This window comes from Myotis lucifugus, unplaced genomic scaffold (genome assembly GCF_000147115.1).
Source record: "Myotis lucifugus unplaced genomic scaffold, Myoluc2.0 scaffold_13, whole genome shotgun sequence".
Lineage (NCBI taxonomy): Eukaryota > Metazoa > Chordata > Mammalia > Chiroptera > Vespertilionidae > Myotis > Myotis lucifugus.
Genome location: NW_005871061.1, coordinates 660,528 through 674,812, shown reverse-complemented (window position 1 = coordinate 674,812; position 14,285 = coordinate 660,528).

Below are 14,285 nucleotides of genomic sequence, written 5' to 3'. Positions count from 1 at the left end.
TTGTTCCCATGGTGAATTCTAATTAAGTACCTCTTCACAATCAAAGACTCAAACTACATGAAACAAAATAAAATCCTAAAGAAACTGAGTAGCATAACCAGAAAATTGGATCTGAAGCTTCCCAACAAACCATGTCTGGCTATTTTTTTTTAAGCTGAGTAAAGCACATCCAGCATTTTGTCTTTGGTTTTGTTGCAAACTCTTGATAGATATACTCCCTGCTCAGACCCAACATCTGCTTCAGTCTTGGTCTCTGTTCCTATTTCCTATAAGACAGGTCCTTCTGGAAGCTGTCTCTGCTCTTTTTCATTTTTAGAACAAATCCAGTTTGTACAAGAGGGAGCCTTCCTCTCTTTCAAGTCTGTGTTGGGGTAGGGTTTAGTGTTGGTCTAAGTATGAGGAAGTAAGTAAGCCTCTCACTAGCCAAAACCCCTGTGAGCAAGCGGTGAAATGGACTCTACCCTAGTCTAGATCATTGAACTGGAGGATTCCTGGAATTTCCATGGCCTGGTCATCCCTTCTTTGACTGCTCTTCTCCTATTTCCTTGTGATCCAGTCTGGAAATGCAGCCTGAAAATGTGACAGTTTTTTCTTAGTCACCACTGGTCCATCCAGCAATAATGTGAAAGGAGAGGTATCTATCTTTATGTCTTTCTGAAGGTTGCTATGTAATGAACACTGTGTGTTAGAGAGCACTTGCAGTTTCTTTAGGTATGTATTATAGCAGGTACTAATTGTTTTTCCTAACAATTTCAGAAGCCTACAGAGTTGATTTGATGACAAACATGCACCATGAGAACTGACCATACACTTCACTCAGAGGGTGGAAATGGAAGTGACATGAATCACACACACACACACACACACACACACACACACACACACACTTCATATAAAGAAAGAGGAGGAAAAGTAATAGATACAAAACTCTTTGTTTAAAATACAGAATTACAACATTATAATGTTCTCGTTATTAAACTCAAAAGTAAAGATTTTGAGTTTAATAAGAAATAGTTCATCCATCTTACAGACTGGACTATGCCAAGAAATTAATATATATAGCACTTGCAGAATTAGTAATCTAAACCACCCTTGGCTCCTATCTTTACTCAAGTTAATATAAAACACTATTAGGGACAACACCAGAGCAAAATTCAGGAAACTTCATAGCCTGCCTATGATTGGGAAGAATGCAGAAGATGCTAATTAGAAATAGCCAGTCATTCATAGTTCAAATAACTACTTAGCCAGAATATCCAAGAAGCAGTGTGTTCTCTTTATTTCTCCTTTAAAGCATTATTTAGTTTTCCAGCAAGATTCTGGCTATTCCCTTTTCTCCCCAAGGAAATGGAAGAGAACTCTTGTATCAATGCAGTCTACCTGTCAGGCATTTTACATGCATTATTTTATTTATTTATCACAAAAAAAACAAATGAAGGAAATGAGGCTCAGGGAGATTATGTGATTGCTCAACCTCATCCATCTGGACTCCACAACCCTTACTGTTTCTGTAATACTTCATTGTCTCCCAAAGGGATTTTTTTTCTTTCAGTGAGGTGTGATGCCATCTACCTCAGCATGCTGTCATTTCCCACAGCTATTATCAAACAGTAGTTGGGACAGATTCCTATTCATCTTCCAGGAACATTCCGCATAAGAGGAAATGGTGGTAAATACAGGGGATAAGAGAATTGTGGAGCAGTTTCCTCTACAATATTCTTCCAGGCTGGAAAAGATTATTTTCCTTGTTAACTGTCCATAGTACCTTTTTTCCACATGAAGATTCTTTCCCACATGAAGTCCTGCCAGGTTTTCTTACATTTTCCTTTAAATCTTCCACAAGGAGATCCTAACTGGCAGATTCCTAGAGTCAATCACTGTTTCCTTTTCATTATTGATGGGATAAAAGCTCAGTGGTTAGGTGGAATGCTCACTTTTTTTGTCCCTTGGGTTGTTATTGCTTATTATGGATGTAAAATTTTGATTGAATGAACTTTTTATATAGTATGAAATATTGCAAATAGACAAAAGTGCAAAGAATAACATTATACTCGTGTACTCACCACTTAGCTCTACAGAGTCCTAACTTTCTGCCATAATTGCTTCCAGAGGTGGACAAAGCGGGAGAGGGGGGATAATGGGCACAGAAAAAGACTTTGCTTGGGGTGATGGGCACACGTGGGCATGTGCAGATAATGTTTTATTGAGGTTTACACTTGAAATCTGCATGGTTTTATTAACCAATGTCACCCCAATGAATTCGTTAAAAAAAAAAAGAAAGAAAGAAATGCACCATAGCTGGTCTGACTCAGTGGATAGAGAGTCGACCTGAGGACTGAAGGGTCCCAGGTTCCATTCTGGTCAAGGGCACATGCCCAGATTGCGGGCTCGATCCCCAGTAAGGGGCATGCAGGAGGCGGCCAATCAATGATTCTCTCTCATCATTGATGTTTCTATCTCTCTCTTCCTCTCCCTTCCTCTCTGAAATCAATAAAAATATATTTAAAAAAAAGAATGTGATACCATCCATAGAGTAAAAACCTTCTTGTGTCCTTCACAATCCATCCCTTCTTCCTTAGAGGTTAGCAGTATTTTGGCTTTGGTGTTTGTCATTCGTGGGCATGTTTTTATATTATTACTATATATGTAAGTATTCATAAAAGACATTTAGTATTGGTTTGCATGTTCTACATTTTTATGTAAGTGGTACATATTCTTCAACAACTTGCTTTCTTTCTCAATGTAATTTTTTAAGATTTATTTGTCTTAGTAGCTCTAGTTCATACATTTTTACTTTTATATTTTATTGAATTTATTGGGGTGACATTGGTTAATAAAATCATATAGGTTTCAAGTCTATAACTCAATAATGTATAAGCTGCACACTGCATCGTGTGCTCACCCCCCAAAGTCAAGTCTGTTTCCATCCCCATTTATCCCCACTTTGCCTTCTTCTACCTTTCCCTGCCCCTCTTTCCCTTTGGCTATCACTATACTGTTGTCTGTGTCTATGTGTCATATATATTTTTTCTCCTAATCCTTTCACCTTTTTCACCATTTTAATTCACTTTTATATGTGGAAAATATTCTACATGATATGATGACTATGTCATACTTCATTTTTCCATTCTCCTATTAGTGGATATAGAAGTTATTAGTTTTCAATTATAAGCAAAGCTGCCACAAACATTCTTGTACATGTGAGATAGTTTTCCACTCTCAAAATGAATTCTCACTTATTCAGACAAAGTGGTAAACCCAAGTCCAGCTTATCTGTGTTATTCCTTTTTCCCTCTTCATTCCTAGCTTACTGATGCTTTACTATGAAATCTGAAAGAATTATCTGTCAATTGTCTCTAATTAGAGTATAATCAATGGGCTAAATTTGGCTTATGAAAGATCTCTTCTCAGTCCCAAAAAGCATCTCTCAGGTTCTGGTTGAGATTTTGATTAAGAATGTCCTGGCCTAAGAATGAGAAGAGAAGTCTTCTTTAAAATATCATAACCATAGCAACAAAGAAACTTAAATACTTTTGTTAGGTTCTCAAAAAGCTCTATTCAGACCCTAGTGCAGTGATGGCGAACCTATGACACGCGTGTCAGAGGTGACACGCGAACTCATTTTTTTGGTTGATTTTTCTTTTGTTAAATGTCATTTAAATATATAAAATAAATATCAAAAATATAAATCTTTGTTTTACTATGGTTGTAAATATCAAAAAATTTCTATATGTGACACAGCACCAGAGTTAAGTTAGGGTTTTTCAAAATGCTAACACGCCGAGCTCAAAAGGTTCGCCATCACTGCCCTAGTGAAACTTAATTATTTTATGAAAAGCTTCAGGGTCAGACTACAGGAAACCAAATTTATGGTGAGAACTTCCAGGCAGAATCAGTTTTTTGGCTGCGTGCTAACCAGGAAAATTCTCATCTGCTGTAGTCATTTCCAAGAGGTTTCAGGGGTCTGGTTCTTCTTCAGCATTTCACATTAACATTTTACATTTTCTTCTATGGTTTTGGAAACTTCTGAGTCTCTGGAATACATCATGTCTTCTGCCCTGCCCCAGAGACAGTAGATTCTGGCCAAGTGATGAGGAAAGGAGAGCTAATACGCAAATTTACAGTCGGCATCACATTGATGGTGACTGCTGGAGTGTCCATCTTTCACTCTGGACTTGTGTGCTCCTTTGGCTTTTTTGTCAGTTTTTGTTTTCCCTGGTTTAAACATTTTTATTTTTATTTGATATCAAAATAGCATATGTTCATTATAGAAAATGTTTCAATTACAGGAATATTAAGAAGAAAACATCAACTATAAGCTCATTATCCAGAAGCATTATTATGTGGCCATATTACTTTTCTTTTTTTTCTGTGCATTTTTATCATATTTGAGATCATATTGCACATTACCTAACCATCCATCCAATACAAAAATATCTAAAGTTCTTGTGTAACATTACTCCTGATTATTTTCCCATGATTCTAGGATCTCTAAATAAGAATAATTGAACAAGTCAAAAGTATGTGCATTTTGCATTTTGCAATATATTGACAAAATTGTTCCCAGAAACATTGTACCAATTTCCATTCCCATTAGCAGTTTTGAGAGACTGCTTTCCCCCTACTTTTACCTCTTTTCTACTCCATTTCTAATCATTTTTATTCTGTTTTTATTGCAGGCTAATCTGCTTTCTCATTGAGACAATGATCTTGAACTCCACTATATTCCAACCTACAACTTGTCTAAAATTTAACTTATCTTGATTCCCTAGAATTTTCTTCTTCTAGGGATGAGCTAATAGACTATAGCTTGTTTTCTTTCCAGGGAGGCAGGTCAATAAGATGAGCAACTCCTTGAGGTCCTGCTGACCAACATTAACCCTATGGACATCTACTGATGACTCTCAGAGAGTAAGAAAGAAAGCCTAAAATTAAGGCTTGTGTTTCCAATGCTCTCTGAACACCCTCAGTTAGTGCACATGAACCTCCATAGAAACTGAAAGTCACACGTGGCCCATTTGTTTCAGGGTCCTCAGAGGAGTTCTCTCTCTCCCTCCTCTGATGGCTTCATTTGCATAACCAAGCAGCTTTGGAATGAATTAGTTCAAGGTCGGTCTATAGCTTCTTGTTGAGCACTGCCTCACTGAAAATTCTAGCTCTCCCTTATTCCCAGGAGTTAGGAATCAGATCTTAGCATCTTTGAGTGAAAAGCAGCAGATATCTATGGACTCTGTGGAAAACACCCAAACTGGTTTTCAAAAGCCATATCTTGTCCTTATACCTAAGTCACTTCCTGGTATAGATCTAGTCCACTGAAAGGAAACTCTGTAGGAAATTTGCTCTAATGGAAATAGTAAATCATTTAAAATTGCTCCAAGACCCTAGAAGTGAACGGAAAGTTGTACTAGTTCTCACCAAAAGGAGTTTACAAAGGATTCTAAACAAACATATCACTAGACATAAGCAACAGGAATTTGGGCTTTAACATAAGCAAATAGCTTAAATAGCCTGAATATAAAAGGGGTTAGAATAGAGCGGATAGGGTTAGCCCTAAGGGATACTGTTTCCGTAGAATGCTTTAGGTTCCATGAGTATTTGCATTTTGTGGCTTATGTGGAGGGTGACATTGTTTTATCAAATAACTGAGACTCCAAAAAAGGCTCTAGCACCCTTGGTTCAGAGGCTTGGCATGCAAAATGCGGGAAGGAGCAGAACTAGCACACAACTAACAGCACAGAGGACAGCCCCTGAGCTGGTAGACCCCTGCCTCTGAGCTTTACTGCTGCCCTGCTTCTGGGAATGCAAAGCATTTGATTTGGAGCTTGGAGAGCTGGGTGACCTGGAAACTGGACCGGGATTCCTTTTGGAGGTCCAGCAGCACATCCAAAGATGTCTTGGTCAGAATCAGCAATCCCTTTTGTTCCAAATGCCACACCATTTGCTCTAGGCATGTCCTCTGGGGACACTGGCAAGTTTCAGGCAGAATAAAAATAATAGCAAACACTGAGATATTAGCACTTACTATTGCCAGACCCTGTTTTAATTGCTTTACGTGTTTTAACATGCTTATTGATCTCAACAATCCTATGGGGAAAGTATTAGGAAAGTAAGGTGGAAAAGAAAAAAAAGTAAGGGGAAAGGGAACAAGTAAAAGAGCAGGGGGCAGGAAAGGGGCAGGAAAAGCAATTCAACAATTATTTATTAAGCACTGACTCTGTCCCAGGGGATGTGGTAATGAACAAAATAAAGGAGGGAATAAAGAAGAGGGGCTACCGGTAAGAGAAAGGAGGAGGAGGGGAAAAGGGGGATGAAGAGGAGGAGGGAAGCAGAAAGGAGAGAAGAAATGATGAAGACAAGACAAAAGAAAGCCGTGCACATGGCAGGCAATGGTAATAGGAAAAACCTCAGGGGTTGGCCACACAGCCTGAGCTGAGGCTGAGGCTGCTTTCTTCGGGCCCAATCTCTTACCCACTATTACCACGAGGTTGGTGCACACAATCCTTCCAACAAGCCAGCTCTGATCCTGGTAACATTGGCCCGACACAGCCTGAGGCAGGTAGCCTACCAAACCTTGGTTTAGCTGGTGCTTTTCCCCAGCTTAGAAAGGTCAACGGCCTATTGTGGCATGTGAGCTTTTACTGTTTTGTCAGATAATCTATATCTTAAATGTTTTTCTTCTATGGGTCTCAGTGACACAAGTACATGTTTTGGACCTTCAAACAATATTTGAACAAAGGACTTATTTTTATCCTACTGCCACTGACAATATTACTTTACAGCTAAGTTTTCCATAGGTGTCCCTTTACAACATTTGCTACCTGTTCAGATGATCACCTCATGTCACTTTTTTCGCTTACTGTTCCCCCACGACCTTCCTCAGAAAAGACCCTTACAGCCTGTTCTGATCATCGGAAGGGACTGCCAGGGCCTTATGCTGATGATATTCTCACCCTCAGTCAGCCTCCTCCGCCAGCCTACTATATCAGCACCAGCCATGCTTTCTCTCTGGCCTCCAGGGGTCCCCCAAAAAGGCACTTGCTGCTGCTACCCAGCCCCTGCCATACCCCGGACCCACCTCAGTCCTGACTTAATGCAGGTAGCTTCCCAGATGCATTGAGATGCCAGGACTTTGAAGGTGGGACTCGATCTCAGAAGACACTGGTCCTGGAGACATATTCTTACAGTCGAGAGAGGAAGGACAGTCTGAGCAAACCCCACCCTTTCACAGCCACTCAGTTCCCTTTTTTTGTTTCCTGACTTAAACCAGTGCCTTTTTTTTCTTCTTCTCAACAGCATGGTATCTGGCTCCCTGCTGCTGTCCCTATTCTACACCCCCCCCTCAGCTGTTTCCGCCCTTCATTTGCTTGGGACCTCTGACACTTCTATCTTCAGTCCCCTCTGAAAGACATTACTAGAGCCACTGAGACTCTAGAGGGGCTCACTTGAGCAGACAGGTCATCAGGCCTACCTCCTCAAGGTAAAGGGACAACATAACTAAAGGACTGTGGGGATGGTCAGCAGAGGGAGTGGAGACTTACAGGAAAGAGGAGAAATGTGGACCCACAAAGACAAAACAAAGGGACCAAAGGGGAAGAGTGCCTTTAGAGTTTCATGTCCTCCAAGGTAGAGGAGACTTGGGTCACACAGTTAAACCTGACAATGAAAGATGGAAAGTCCTCACAAAGGGACCCCAAAGTACAAAGCTTGACAGAATGAGAGACAAGACTTCCTCCTGCTGAGTCATTTTCTAAGAAAGCATTTTTCTACAGATAAAAATGTCCAAATGTAAGCCCACACAAAGCCTTGTGACCTTCCCCATTTAATGTGAATGTTGATTTTTCTCCCTTAATGAATCCACCTCAGGGATTAACTCCTAGATTACACCTGTATTATTAAATCTATTAAGTGATCAATCGGATTATTTGTTTTAGGTGTGTTACTTAAACCTGAAGGTACCTTCAGCCACCTCCTATCCTATGTTCCAGCAGCAGTCTTCTTCCAGAGGATTATCCTAGGAAATTTAATTAGTAATGGCTGCAGACTGGGATGGCGGCAGAGCCCCTGGTGACTGAACTGATTGCCCACCTTGATACATCAGGCACTGCCATGTGTACTTGACCCAGGTGTGGTATCCTAATGTAAAAACAGATCACAGATCACACTAGAAGTCTGTCAGAATTTTTAAACCAATAGGACTTCTTTTAAGAAAACATTTGTAGGATCGTACAGTGGTTAATCCTCACACCTGCATAAGATAGACAGGCAACAGTGTTGTATGATCTTCCTATTTTATTGACAATTTATATCCTTTGAACTAGTCACTCTCAAACAGCTGCTCCAGTCACCTGCCTGAGAGTTGGTCACAGACATTTACCTTTCCTCCCCTTTTCTTCAGCCAGATTCTATTTGTTGTCATATGCCCTGTCCCTTCTCAAGGTGCATCTTGGGGTGAAGACTTAGGATTGATAGGCATACAATGGAGGGTCTGGACAAGAGAGAACAGGACAAGGGAATAGGTAAAGTAAAACCTTTCTCTCTTTCTTCTTCTTCTTCTTCTTCTTCTTCTTCTTCTTCTTCTTCTTCTTCTTCTTCTTCTTCTTCTTCTTCTTCTTTTGTAGAGAGAGTGGAAAAGAGAGGGAAAGACAGAGAGAAACAGCAACGTGAGAGAAACACATCAATTGTGTTGCCTCCTGCAGGCGCCCCAACCAGGGCCCAGGCCTGGGAGGAGCCTGCAACTGACATACATGCCCTTGCTTGGAATCGAACCTGGGACCCTTTGATCTGCAGGCTGATGCTCTATCCACTGAGCCAAACTGGCTAGGGCAACCTAGGTGCTTCTTTACCTTCTGCCCACAAGCATTCCTCTAACACACTTGACTAGATAGGGATTAACTAAATTAGATAGACAGAAGGACTGCACCCAAACAGTGCAAATAAATGGCCTAGTGTCACCTCAAAAGATTCTAAATGTAATATAAGGTTCTGTGCTTGGTGCTATCATGTTCAACATTTTTATTTTTATTTATTTAAATATATATTTTTATTTATTTCAGAGAGGAAGGGAGAGGGGGAAAGATAGAAACATCAATGATGAGAGAGAATCATTGATTGGCTGCCTCCTGCACATCCCACACTAGCTATCGAGCCTGCAACCCCAGTATGTGCCCTGACTGGGAATCAAACCATGACCTCCTGGTTCATAAGTCAATGCTCAACCAACGACCCACACCAGCCGGGCATGTTCAACATTTTTATTAATGACTTTTTTAAAAAAATATATTTTTATTGATTTTAGAGAGGAAGAGAGAGAGAGATAGAGAGATAGAAACATCAATGATGAGAGAGAATCACTGATCAGCTGCCTCCTGCACGCCCCCTACTGGGGATCGAGCCCGCAACCCAGGCATGTGCCCTTGACCAGAATCGAACCTAGGACCCTTCAGTCTGCAGGCCGACGCTCTATCCACTGAGCCAAACCAGCTAGGGCATTAATGACTTTTGAGGATTCTATAGGAAGTAGCCTAGCTAATCAGTGGATTATGTGAGGTTGTTGTGAGCTAGATGGGATGAGAAAACCAGAGCAGAGTTTCCCAAAAGATATTGATTACCTGGTATGATAAGCCAAATTCACCAAAATGTATTTTACCAGGGCTAAGGGTCATGTCCCATAATTGGGCACCAACATTGAACTTCAAATCACTCAAGTGAAAGTGGGGCAGCAGTAGCACTTGTGAAAATGCTTCAGAGGTTTTTGCTGCTAGTAATTGATAGAAATGCCATGCCAGTAATATGGCTCAGAAATTACAAGGTGATATCAGGCTTCCTTAAAGAAGTAAGACAGAAGAACATGAACGGGCCACCTACTCTGCAAAGCCAGGCCATATCTAGAGTCCTATGATCAGTTTTGAGTGCCTCATCTTAGGAAAAATTAATGAACAGGAGCATGTCCAAAACAGACCAGGATTGGTGAAGGGAATAAAAACCAAAAGCCATGTCACGCAAGGTGTGATAAAAAGAACTAAGGGAAGCCATGTTCACTGTCTTCATATTTCCATGTTATTAATATTGAAAACATCTAGAAACTCCTCAAAGTTCAGAGACTGCCTAAGAAGAGCCTGAGAGAAGAAAATGTTAGACTACAGGCTGGCTCTTTGGCAAAAAAACTTTAAAGAAGTTTTATTATCTTATTCCCAAAGACCATCCAACAAAAAGGGGATGAGATGATCAGAGAGTCAGCTCAGGACCCATGGATATTCCTGGAGGGTTATGTAATCAGGAAACCATAGGCTCTCATAGTTCCTCAGCCCCTAATACACTGGCATTTCCTCCTGCATCGCTGCCCAATTCTCTCCCCTCATCCTCCTCTACCCTGCAGATGCCCCTGTTTCCCCTGTGTGATGTTGTGATTAAGCACAAGGCTGTGGTATTAGACTACATGGAGTCAAATTCCAGCTCTATAAAATAACCATGTGTGTGACCTTGGGTAAGCAAATTTAATATCTCTTGTGCCTCAGTTTCCTCACCTGTTAAAGAATAATAATGGTATAGAGTGTGTGAACTGTTCGGATTAAAAGAAATAGTATATAAGGTGGTTAGGAAAGTGCCTGGTATATAATAAATGCTCAATAATTGTTAACTGTTATAATTACGAAGCCACAATAGTCATATTGTATAATGAATGGCAAGGAAACCCAGACTCAGGAGTCAGATCACCTGTGCTTGTATCCTGGCTCCACTAAATATGATAACATTTGGCAATTTTTAAAACAGCCACGATACACCGAGAGGTCACCCGTTCAATTCCCAGTCAGGGCAGATGCCTGGGTTGCAGGCTGGATCCCCAGTTGGGGTGGGGGGGGAGGGGGAAGAGACATGAGGGAGTCAGCTGATTGATGTTTCTCTCTCTCCCTTTCACTTCGTCTCTCTCTAAAATCAATACAAAATTAAATTAAAAACAAAAATACAGCCATGGCTTGAGAACCAGTGTCATCCCAAAAGATTCAGTTAAAAAACAAGATCAAACAGCCTATTGCCTCAATTTCCTCATCTGTAAGATAAGAAAAATAGTAATGCCTACCTTTTAAAATCACTGTGAGAATTTTATGAGACAATCCATTTGAAGTACAATGAAGTCTTTCTCTACTGGACTCACTTTTTAAAAAAAAATATGTCCTTTTATTGTTTTTACAGAGAGAAGGAGAGAGAGAAACATTGATGAGAGAAAAACATCAACATCCATCAGCTGCCTCCTGCATGCCCCCTGCTGGGGATCTAGTCCCCAGCCTGGGGATGTGCCCTGACCAGGAATCAAACCTGGTGACTTCGTGGTGCATGGGTTGATGCTCAACTACTGAGCCACCCTGGAGGGTCTGGACTTACTCTTTTGAAACCTAGCACATGCCTTCTGCCAGGTATCAACAAAAGAATGTCCAAACCCATAGGAAAGTTTTATAAGAGTTATTTGAGCTACAATTTTGAGGACATGCGCAGAAGCAAGATGTCAATGGATTGAGAAAATGCTCCAGAGAATGGCAGTTTTGCATTCCTTTTTACACATTTAGAATCAAAGGAGAGAACTTAAGGAAGGTACATGAAATCCATTGGTGGTTGATAAGGAGGTGGGAGAAAGCAAAGTGGGGAAATCTCTAGGATTGGATAAAAAGCAAAATGGAGAGTCCAGCCAGCTGGCATGGCTCAGTGGTTGAGCATCAACCTAGGAACCAAGAAGTCACAGTTCGATTCCCGGTCAGGGCACAGCCCCAGGCTAGGGGCTCAATCCCCAGTGGGGGGCTACAGGAGGCAGCCAATCATGATTTTCTCTCATCATTGATATTTCTATCTCTCTCTACCTCTCCTTTTCTCTCTAAAATCAATAAAAATAATTTTTTAAAAAAGCAAAATGGAGAAACATATACTTCTTTTACATTTGGTGGTTACAGGATAGTTAACATTTATAGCACATAGAGATGGTATTTAGGGAACAAGATAACAATTAAGTCTGTTCATGCTCTAGTGGTCTTGTGCTCTGGAACTTGTGGCTGTGCCTTCAAGGCATCTAGAAAAGAAAATTATTCTGATATTTCACATGTATGTTATCCTAGATGCAGAAGAACAATGGACAGGGCTTGCTTAAATTAAAGATTGACCTTTACTGAGGAAGCTATATGTCTGGGACATGACTACTCCCCATGACCTGCTCAGTTAGGAACTTTTTTTTCCCAACAGCAAAACACCACATTGACGCTTTTAATACAAGGTACCAATACTCAAATAATCTAATAAACACATATATAACAAAAGTGAAAAAAGTAACTATGATGAGATGATGTTCTTCCCCAAAGCTCTGTCCTGTAAAGCAATCTAGGAGTCTGAGCTAAAGAAGCACTGCCATTTTGTTCATTCTTCCACCCACTGATACTTCCTTTGACCCACCTTCATACCCAGCTAACTCCAGTAATCCCTCTAGGGAAGGTTCTATGTTAGCCCTGGGACTTGCCGGTGCCTCAGTAAACACACTGAAATGTTTAAAGTTGCAGTGCCTTTAGTCTTCTGGATAAAGAATGATGTTGGTACTGACTGGTTAAGGATATCTGTGCTGGAGGCAGTCACTGTAGTGTCCCAGCCCTGTGACCACAGACTGCAAAACACCAGCATGTCTGGAAAGATTCATTGGAAGGCTTAATAGTGACAGATAAAGGGCAGAAACAACTCACGGGACCTAACAGAAGAAAGTGTCACTAAAAACAATTAACTAAGCGTCACTAATAACTAAAGAGTTATTTTCTTGAAACGTGGTATTGGCAGAAAGATAAGAAAAGTAAAGTTTCACTCTCCATAAAAGCTTCCTCTGCCTGGCTGGTGTGGCTCAGTGTCAACCCATGAACTAGGAGGTCATAGTTAGGTTCCCGGTCAGGTCACATACCTGGGTTGCGAGCTTGATCCCCAGTAGGGGGCATGCAGGAGGCAGCCGATACATGATTCTCTCTCATCATTGATGTTTCTCTCTCTCTCTCCCTCTTCCTTCCTCTCTGAAATCAATAAAAATATTTTTGTCTATATATATCTAAACTAATAAAAGGGTAATATGCTAATTAGACCAGGTCGACTGGCCATCTTCCAGATCCCCGACTTTCTTCCGGACAAAGCCATAGTGGTGGGGGCTGAGGCAGAGGCAGTTAGGGGCCATCAGGCTGGCAGGGGAGGGCAGTTGGGGGTGACCAGGCCAGCAGAAGAGGGCAGCGGGGGGCAACCAGGCCTGCAGGGGAGGGCAGTTGGGGTTGAACTGGTCTGCAGGGTAGGGTAGTTGGGGGTGACCAGGCCTCCAGGGGAGGGCCATTGGGGGTGACCAGGCCAGCAGGGGAGGGCCACTGGGGGCGACCAAGCTGGCAGGGGAGGGCCGTTGGGCGTGACCAAGCTGGCAGGGGAGGGCCATTGGGCGTGACCAGGCTGGCAGGGGAGGGCACTGGGGGCGACCAAGCTGGCAGGGGAGGGCCGTTGGGCGTGACCAAGCTGGCAGGGGAGGGCTGTTGGGCGTGACCAGGCTGGCAGGGGAGGGCAGTTGTGGGCATTAGGCAGGCAGGCGGGTGAGTGGTTAGGAGCCAGTGGTCCTGGATTGCAAGAGGATCAGGCTTAAACTGGCAGTTGGACAGCCCCTGAGGGGTCCTGGATTGGAGAGGGTGCAGGCAGGGCTGAGGGACACCCTCCCGTGCACGAATTTCATGCACTGGGCCTCTAGTGTGTGTGTGTGTGTGTGTGTGTGTGTGTGTGTGTGTGTATGAAAAGGATTTTTAAAATGTTTTTTATTTTTTATTTTTGAATTAGAGTTGAGGTACACTATAGTTTCAGGTGCATAACCCAGTGATTGGACATTTATATAACTTACAAAGTGGTCATCCTGATAAATCTTGTACCATCTAACACCATACATAGTTATTATAATACTAGAAGCCCAGTGCACAAAATTCATGCATGAGTAGGGTTCCTAGTGCCTACCAGCTGCTGGCTAGAGCCTTCCTTCATTCCGTGTCACCCCGTGGTGGTCAGCGCACGTCATAGGGAGCAATCGAACTCCTGGTCAGTCGAACTCCCAAGGGGACACTTTGCATATTAGGCTTTTATATATATAGATTATTGACTATGTTTCCTATGCTGTACTTTACATCCCCATGACTATTCTGTACCCATTATTTTGTACTTTTTAAAAATTCTTATTGTTGAAAGTATTACATATGTCCCTTTATTTTTAAAAAACATCTTCCTCCTCTTGGCTTTGCCTGCCCTGAGCT